The sequence below is a fragment of the Onychostoma macrolepis genome, chromosome 21 (genome assembly GCF_012432095.1).
Source record: "Onychostoma macrolepis isolate SWU-2019 chromosome 21, ASM1243209v1, whole genome shotgun sequence".
Taxonomy (NCBI): domain Eukaryota; kingdom Metazoa; phylum Chordata; class Actinopteri; order Cypriniformes; family Cyprinidae; genus Onychostoma; species Onychostoma macrolepis.
Window position 1 is genome coordinate 30171190 of NC_081175.1, and position 9028 is coordinate 30180217.

General features: G+C 40.2%; 1 pseudogene; it reads left to right on the plus strand.

The window, feature by feature from the left end:
- The first annotated feature begins 958 nt into the window (after positions 1-958).
- Positions 959-2518, plus strand: LOC131528408 (uncharacterized; annotated as a pseudogene).
- The last annotated feature ends 6510 nt before the right edge of the window (positions 2519-9028 follow it).

The window sequence follows — 9028 nt, forward strand, 5'->3', positions numbered from 1 at the left end:
AAAGGAGGTGAAACTCCCCACTATCCAAGCAGAGGTTGGATTACTCATAGGAGCAAATGTTCCCAAGGCAATGGAACCACTGCAGGTGATTAGCAGTGTGGATGACGGCCCATATGCTGTAAGAACAATATTAGGCTGGACAGTAAATGGGCCACTCAGAGGTGGAAGCGATATGAGGGAGACATGCACATCGACAGGAGTCACCACCAATCGTATCTCAGTAGCCAAGCTAGAAGATCTTTGGCAACTGCAGTTCAAGCAGGACTTTCCTGATGCTGGACAAAATGAAGTCTTTGAAATGTCCAAAGATGATCACCAGTTTATTGACATGGTGTCTCAGTCCTCAAAACTTGTGGATGGTCATTACAGTGTTTGTCTGCCGGTGAGGAACAAGTCAGTGTGCATGCCAAACAACAGATCAGTCGCAGAGCAACGTGCGTTGAACCTAAGGAAAAGATTCTCCAGAGATGTCAAGTTTCATGCAGAATATGTTGCATTTATGGATGACCTACTCAAGAAAGGCTACGCAGTGAAGCTGGATAGTGTTGAATGTCAGCCTACTGAGGGACGAACATGGTATCTGCCTCATCACGGAGTTAGACATCCAGTTAAGCAAAAACTACGTGTTGTCTTTGATTGTGGAGCAAGCTTTCAAGGAACATCGTTGAACCAACAGCTCCTGCAGGGACCGGACCTAACAAGCTCGCTGGTGGGGGTCCTCTTAAGGTTCGACAATAGACCGTGGCGGTCATGGCTGATGTGGAGGCTATGTTCCACCAGGTTAGAGTCAGCAATGAAGACACAGATTTCTTCAGGTTTCTTTGGTGGCCCGAAGGAACTGCGAGCAGGCACTTGTCGAACACAAGATGTTGGTCCACATCTTGATTGCAACATCTTCGCCAAGTGTTGCAACCTTTGCACTTCAGAAATGTGCTACAGATTTTGCGGATAAGTTTGGTCAAGAAGCTGCCAAAATTGTGAGGAAAAATTTTTATGTAGACGATTGTCTTAAGTCGACTACAGATGAAGACACAGCAATCACCCTTTGCGCTGACTTGAGAAGCATGTTGGCAAGAGGTGGATTTCGACTAACTAAATGGTCGAGTAACAGTCGAAGGCTACTCAACTCAATTCCTGAAGAGGAAAGGGCCCAGGGTTTTCAGGATTTGGACTTGGATGAAGATAACTTGCCAATGGAGAGAGCATTGGGAATCCAGTGGTGTGCCGAAACGGATCAGTTCAAGTTCAAAATCAACCTCAAAGTTCGACCACACACTAGGAGAGGCCTGCTTTCTCTCCTCTGTTCCATTTTTGATCCGTTGGGTTTTCTCGCTCCAGTGGTACTGCCAGCCAAAAGAATCTTGCAAGACTTGTGCCGGCAGAAGTATAGCTGGGATGAAGAGCTGCCTGATAATGTCATTAAGAGTTGGAAAAGGTGGATGTCTGGTTTGCAACAGCTTAAGACCTTTGGAGTTGACAGATGTGTAAAATCAAAGCAGTTTGGTGCCCCAGTCTTTGCACAGTTACATCATTTTGCTGATGCTAGTGAAGACGCATACGGAACAACAAGTTACCTACTGCTACGCACTGCGAGCGGTGAAGCTCAATCCACCCTGATTATGGCGAAGGCAAGGGTTGCGCCCTTAAAGTCTCCAACCATACCAAGAATGGAATTGACTGCAGCAACAGTTGCCATCAAGATGGACAAGCTTCTGAAGAAAGAGCTTGAACTGGAACTTAACGAATCAATTTTTTGGACAGACAGCACGGCTGTGCTGAAATATTTGAACAGCGAGGGCACAAGATTCAAGACTTTCGTTGCCAATAGGATCACAACAATCCTGGAGCACTCTCAGACTTCACAGTGGAGGTATGTAAATTCCAATTTGAATCCTGCTGATCATGTCTCGAGAGGACAGACTGTTGAAGCATTCTTAAATAGTGAAAGCTGGCTTTCAGGACCCAGTTTCCTGCTCTGTGCACAAGACCAGTGGCCAAAAAATCCAGATCCTGGACTGCTGGATATTGGCGGCTCAGAGGTTAAAAGGGAAGTTCGAGCGCTTGTTATTCAGACACAAGAGCCCAAAGATGCTACGAAACAGTTGATGACCTATTACTCATCCTGGACAAAACTAAAAGCGCTGTGGCCTGGTTTCTGAAATTTAAAGATTTGCTTAAGGAACTGAAAGCAAAGAGAAAAGAATCAAACTCACACGGAGAAAACAGAATGAGTCAGTTCAAAAAGGCTTTCAAAGGAACACACCTAACCTGTGAAGGTTTGACTGAAGCAGAAAGAGAAATCGTGAAATACTGTCAAAAACAAAGTTTCAAAGAAGACTTGACTATGCTAAAGGAACATCAAAGGGTAAAGAAAAGTAGTTTACTTTACAAGCTGAACCCTGTACTTCAAAACGGAGTCATTAGAGTTGGTGGAAGGATGAGCGCGCAGCAATGCCAGAGGATTCCAAGCAGCAAGCCATCTTGCCAAAGGATTCACACATCACAGTGCTTGTGCTGAAGCACATTCACGATGTTACAGCTCATGCTGGGAGAAATCATATGTTGGCACAACTGCGTCAAAGATTTTGGGTCCCCGGAGCAAATGGCGCTATTAGAAAGTTCTTGTCCAGATGCATCAGCTGTAAGAAATTACATGGAACTGCCGGCAAGCAACTCATGGCTGATCTACCAAGATGCAGGGTTCTGCCTGACAGTCCTCCATTCACAAGAGTCGGTGTTGACTACTTTGGTCCATTTCTGGTGAAAAGAGGAAGAGGGCAAATAAAGAGATACGGTGTCATCTTTACATGCCTTGCCATACGAGCCGTACACTTAGAAGTCGCATCTTCACTTGACACTGATGCATGCCTCAATGCAATTAGAAGATTTATTGCAAGAAGAGGACAAGTCAAAGAGATGTACTCTGATAATGGAACCAATTTCAGGTCGGCTGACAGTGAGTTAAAAAAATCAATAAAAGAATGGAACACCAGCAAGATAGCAAAGAACTTGCAAGAGAAAGGAGTTCAGTGGCACTTTAATCCGCCGGCAGGTTCTCACCACGGAGGAAGCTGGGAGCGGCTGATCCGTTCGGTGAGAAAAATTCTAAACATCTCAGTGAAGGAACAACTTTTGGATGAAGAAGGTCTCCACACCTTGCTTTGTGAAGCTGAGGCCATCATAAACAGCAGGCCTATCACCCAGGCATCTTCAGATCTCAATGATTTAGAGGCCTTAACGCCCAACCACCTGTTGTTACTCAAAGTCAAGCCTGAGTTACCCCCAGGAGTGTTCAACAAGGATGACCAGTACGCTAACCGCAGATGGAGACAAGTCCAGTACCTCGCGGATGTCTTCTGGAAGCGCTGGTGTAAAGAATATCTTATGCAGCTCCAGGAACGTCAGCGATGGTCCACTCAGGAAGAAACTTCAGTGTTGGTGATGTAGTGCTGATTGTGGATGATACATCGCCCAGAAATTCATGGCCACTTGGAAGAATTGTGGAGATTTTTCCTGACAAAGCAGGCTTCGTTCGTCAAGTGAAAGTCAAGACAAAGAGCAATGAGCTTTGTCGGCCGATAACAAAGCTATGTCTTCTTCAAGGATCTGAGGACAATGTTTGAACTGTTCCAAAGGAAAGACCCTATTTCGGACAGGCGAAGACCAAGAAGATTTCTTTAGATAGTTTGTTAGTTAGCATGTAGGCTCCTTTAATTTAAGTTTTGAGTAATTGTTTCAAGGACATTGATAACAATTAGGGGCGGTAATGTAGGAGCCTAAATGCAGTTAATAAATAATTTTAATTTATGCGTTAAATAGTAATTTACATGATTCATTTATGTGGAGGATATTGAAGGAATATTTTCAGTATCTACAAGTTGATGCAGTTAATATTTACAGTTTTCAAGGAGTTAATTGTGTTATCTAAAATGTGTGTGGATAATTCAAAGTGCATTTATATTACATTTATGATAGTTTGGGATTATAGGACTGCTATCGCATTTTTACCTTTAACTGCATGCACCTTTAATTGCGGGGATATACACTCGCGAGAGGGTGAGCGTGGGGAACAGTGAGGCAAGCATAGAGTGGAGCCACACAGTTTTTGACCTTTTTCTCTCTCCTTTTTTGGTTTTGTCGTTAATTAATCGTTTTCATTTTTCTGTAATATTCTTTGGATTGTGTTTGTTGTTGCCAACCTAGTAAACGAATACAGTTTTGCACAAGTGGTTCTGTGGATTTATTGATGTGGATTCAGACGAAAAGAGTGGACAAAGCGTCAAACTAAGGCTTCATTCAGTGGAAATCTACAGCTCCTTTTGCAGCCAAAGTGGTAGTTTTTGTGAAACATACCATGATTACTTACAGTATATTGAGATGTTTCAGTACAGTGGATGATACAGTATATACAGTAAAGTACTGTAAGAAAAAGACAATTTGTGGTTGCATTTCTCTAGCATGACTAGAAGACCTTCTGGGGGAGGACGCCAACGCCTGTTTACACAACAGCAGGAACTTGCTGTTGTGGACTTAATGAGGGCAGACAATGCCATCCGTCTCCACCAGCTACGACAGAAAATACTTGCAGACAGCCAAGTGTTCAACAACATAAACCATGTGAGCATCAGCACCATCAGACGCATCTTGGGAAAACACAACATCACCATGAAGCAGCTCTATAGGGTCCCATTTGAGAGGAACAGCGTCAGGGTCAAAGGACTTCGAGCTGAATATGTACGGGTAAGTGTAACTGTCCTTTACATTTACAATACAGTATTGGTGAAATCCAGTAGCAGCTGAATATGTACCATATCAGTACCACATGGATCCATTCGGAGAGCTACACAGGTACCTATGTGATGGGGTGAGGGTTCTGTATGTGTAGCACTGGAGTACAGTAATATTTTTTTTTTTTTGTTACAGAGAATCTTGGCCATGGATGGAGCTGCACAGCCTCATGAATTCATTTTCATTGATGAAGCTGGATTTGACCTGAGCAAAACAAGACGACGGGGTCGTAATGTAATTGGCCAAAGGGCAATTGTGCACGTCCCGGGCAGCGCTGGGAAATATCACATTGTGTGCCACCATAAGCCTTCGGGGGCTTCTGCATCATCATGCAAAACTAGGTCCATACAATAGCCAACATATACTCACATTTCTAGATGCTCTCCATAATATAGTTGTACAGAACAGACCAGATCAGCCCAGGTTTGTGGTGGTATGGGATAATGTCAGTTTCCATCGGGCTGCTCTGGTCCAGACCTGGTTCACCAACCACAATCAGTTTGAAGTGGTATACTTGCCCCCTTACTCACCATTTTTAAACCCTATAGAGGAATTATTTTCGGCTTGGAGATGGCGTGTATATGACCGCCAACCACATGCCCGCATGCCTCTTCTGCAGGCAATGGATCAGGCCTGCGGCGACATTCAGGTGACAGCAATCCATGGATGGTTTCGACATGCTAGGGGATATTTTCCCCGGTGCCTAGCGGGAGAAGACATTGCTTGCGATGTCTATGAGGTCCTGTGGCCAGACCCCAACAGACGGCGGGATCCATGAGCCCACGTATGCAATTGCCATGATTTTCTGTGTTTACAGTATAGTGTTTTTTTCTATTATTATTATTATTTTTTTTGCTTTATCTGAATTCATGTTACTGCAATGTACAATATTGAGTATTTTGCTTTTTTGGTTGTTTGAAAATGTGCCTCCTGAAAATATGCCTTCTGAATAAACAGTGAAAATCAAAGACTGCAGTGTTTTATATAAAGTAAACTAGTGTGTTCCCCCTGATCTGAAAGTGTATGCATATGATGCAAGTATGTGTCAATTTGTCATCAGAGTTACATTTTGAGAAAGGAATGTTAGGTTTTGATAGCAGAGTTTAGGTTTTGATAGTAGAGTTTCAATTTGACACAGATGTGAATGGTATATTTCCCAGTGTTGTGTCATGTTTACTTGTGTGTAGAGTTTTGGCACAATGAGCGAAGTTTTGCAAAATGTGTTCAAGCAACGGGCAAAAACTGTAACAGAGAGCACTGTTATATTGACAACATGACTAAGCAGTTTGACTATCTTGTTTGTGAACAATGGCACAAGGACTTTTTGTTCTGATGGCACTAATATGTTCATTGACATAAATATTTTGAGAGATGAACTAAAGATTTTGAGTAAGTGACAGGCTTTCGCAGGTAATCCATTGTGTGTGGTGCTGTTTGCACAAATTGTTTTGAGAAATGCACATACTTCTTTGCCAGTATTACAGTAAGGATAATTCGAGAAATGCACCAATGTGACGAAGAAAAACTGTAGGTTTTGAACAATGGATGCAAACAATGTATTTCCTTTCTTTCTTACTGTGTAATACTGTATTCAGAACCACGAATGCTTACAGTTAAAAAAAAAAAAAAGTTTGTTTCAATGTTTACCATGAATTTTTCACGGAATTTTTCAATCTCTTACTTTCAATCTTGTACAGAAATGTACCCAGGAGCTCATGAGAGAAGAGCTTTATGTTTTGTGACATATATATATATATATATATATATATATATATATATATGGAGCATCACAAACTGCAGAAGAATTAAACACACGGAGAAGAGAAAAAGAGGAAAAAATGGTGAACAAAAAGGACAAACAATCTAAAGAACCAAAAACACAGAGTCTAGTCCGACAGAACAGCATTAATAGAGACAGTCCAAACTGTAAGTATTTATTATGTTTAAGATAAAACACTGTTTATATTTCATCATCAACAGTGTTTCACCTTTGCTGGTGTAAAACAGATTCTAAACTTTAACTTTTCACTATATAGGAAAAGCAACATTTACAGTTTTGCTCATATTTACATAATTATTATTTTGTCTTGTGGATCATATGTAGATATCTGCAATTGTGAAATTCATTATAAATCCATAATGCATATTCAGGGCAGGACTAAACAACGTATAATATTTATGATGCCCCTTATTTTGTTAAAATTATGCAAATTTTGCTTTTGGTGTATGTAGATTTATGTCCACAACTGCATGCGTTCTGCTTTTATTCAAAGTGAAACTAATTCATTAATGAGTTAATTCATTCTCTGGGAATCAAACACATGTTCTGTTCTTGTCATGTTCAGCTGTTTGAGCTACATAAATGCTATAATCAGTTATTTGTGTTTTCATTCCCAGTTTCTGACATTGCAGAGTTTCAGAAGAGTCACAGACGAGGATTTACACATCATATACAGAAAGCAAATAGGTAGAACTCACAAACCTGATGTTATATTGATCTTTGTTATATTTCTGAGAATGTGTTTTCTATTTTTAGGATGCAGGGGTTCTGTTCATCTAACCAGCGGAATATTCTCCATCATGTTCAGCCACTGATTACGCTAATAATTTTGAGTCTAAAAACTCACTGACCCTCATTGCACATTTATGATGTGCCTGAATCGAAAAAATATTTTAAAGAGCAGTATTTAAAAAATATATATATTTTGATGTTCAGTTCATTCCTGGGTTACTAAGTATTCCCTTGTTTGTCACCATGGTTTCTACTGTTCAGTGTCTGGGTTTTGCCTTTGTTTTGCCAAGGTGGGTTTAGTGTTGTTCCCCGTAGTTGATGGTGAACTTCATCTTCTTGTTGTATTTTTATTTTTTATTTTTTGTATTAGAAGTGTTTTAACTAATAGGATAGTTCAAGATTTGTTTTAGATGAGTTTATGCAAAGTTTGAAAATTTAATCAAATATTAATCAGTCTTTAGAGTGGTTTCACAATGTTGTCTATAAGGTACACCACGAATTCCGAAAATGTTTTTTAAATTTGAATAAAATTAAAGCTAAAAGATTTTCAAATCACATGAGCCCATATTTTATTCACAATATAACATAGATAACATAACACATGTTTAAACGGAAATTTTACACTTTTATCCACTAAATGAGCTCATTTCAAATTTGATGCCTGCTACAGGTCTCAAAAAAGTTGGCACGGGGGCAACAAAGAGCTGAAAAAGCAAGAAATTTTGAAAAGATTCAGCTGGGAGAACATCTAGCAACTAATTAATTTAATTGGCATCAGGTCTGTAACATGATTAGCTATAAAAGGGATGTCTTAGAGAAACAGAGTCTCTCAGAAGTAAAGATGGACAGAGGCTCTCCAGTCTGTGAAAGAGTGCGTAAAAAGATTGTGGAATACTTTAAAAACAACGTTCATCAAATGTCAAATTGCAAAGGCTTTGCAAATCTCATCATCTACAGTGCATAACATCATCAAAAGATTCAGAGAAACTGGAGAAATCTCTGTACGTAAGGGACGAGGCCGAAGACCTTTGTTGGATGCCCGTGATCTTTGGGCCCTTTGGTACCCGTGGTACGGCAGCAAAGTTCCTTGATTATTACGCTGAAATGAGAGTATAGTTCATAGTCATATCGGCCTAGAAAATCGCAACTTTTCATTTTCCATCAGTCTTAGTACACGATGTAAATACAGAAGAGTCAAGTTTTAAATAGGAAAACTATCGAAACTCTTTGGTCATTTTTGAGCAAGATGCTAACGGTCTAATCAGATTCAATGATCTATGCTAAGCTACACTAAAAGTGCTACCGCCAGACCCGGAGATCGGCTGAATGGATTCGAAAATGGTAAAATTCAACTGTTTAACTCTTGGCGAGTTGGAAAATTAGCCTATTTTCAAAAAAGTGGAGTGTTCCTTTAACATCACAGTTCTAACTAAAGGGTGCATTTTAAATGGTTACAAATTGGATGCATGAAAGAATGATGCAATGTAAAGTGAATATATACGTAGAATGAGAGACAGAGATTTATGTTCAAACACTTTCTTGCATCCAGACTCTAAATAATGACAAACATCAAATGTGTATTGTGTTCATCTACTGTACATAACAGTAACTATTTAATGGTGTTTTAGTCTTTATCTTCTCAAAAATGTTGTTATAATCAGAAATGAGCTCTAGATTTCCAGCGCTGTTAAACTATCACTTCTTCAATTCTCACAGCAGTTCAGAGTG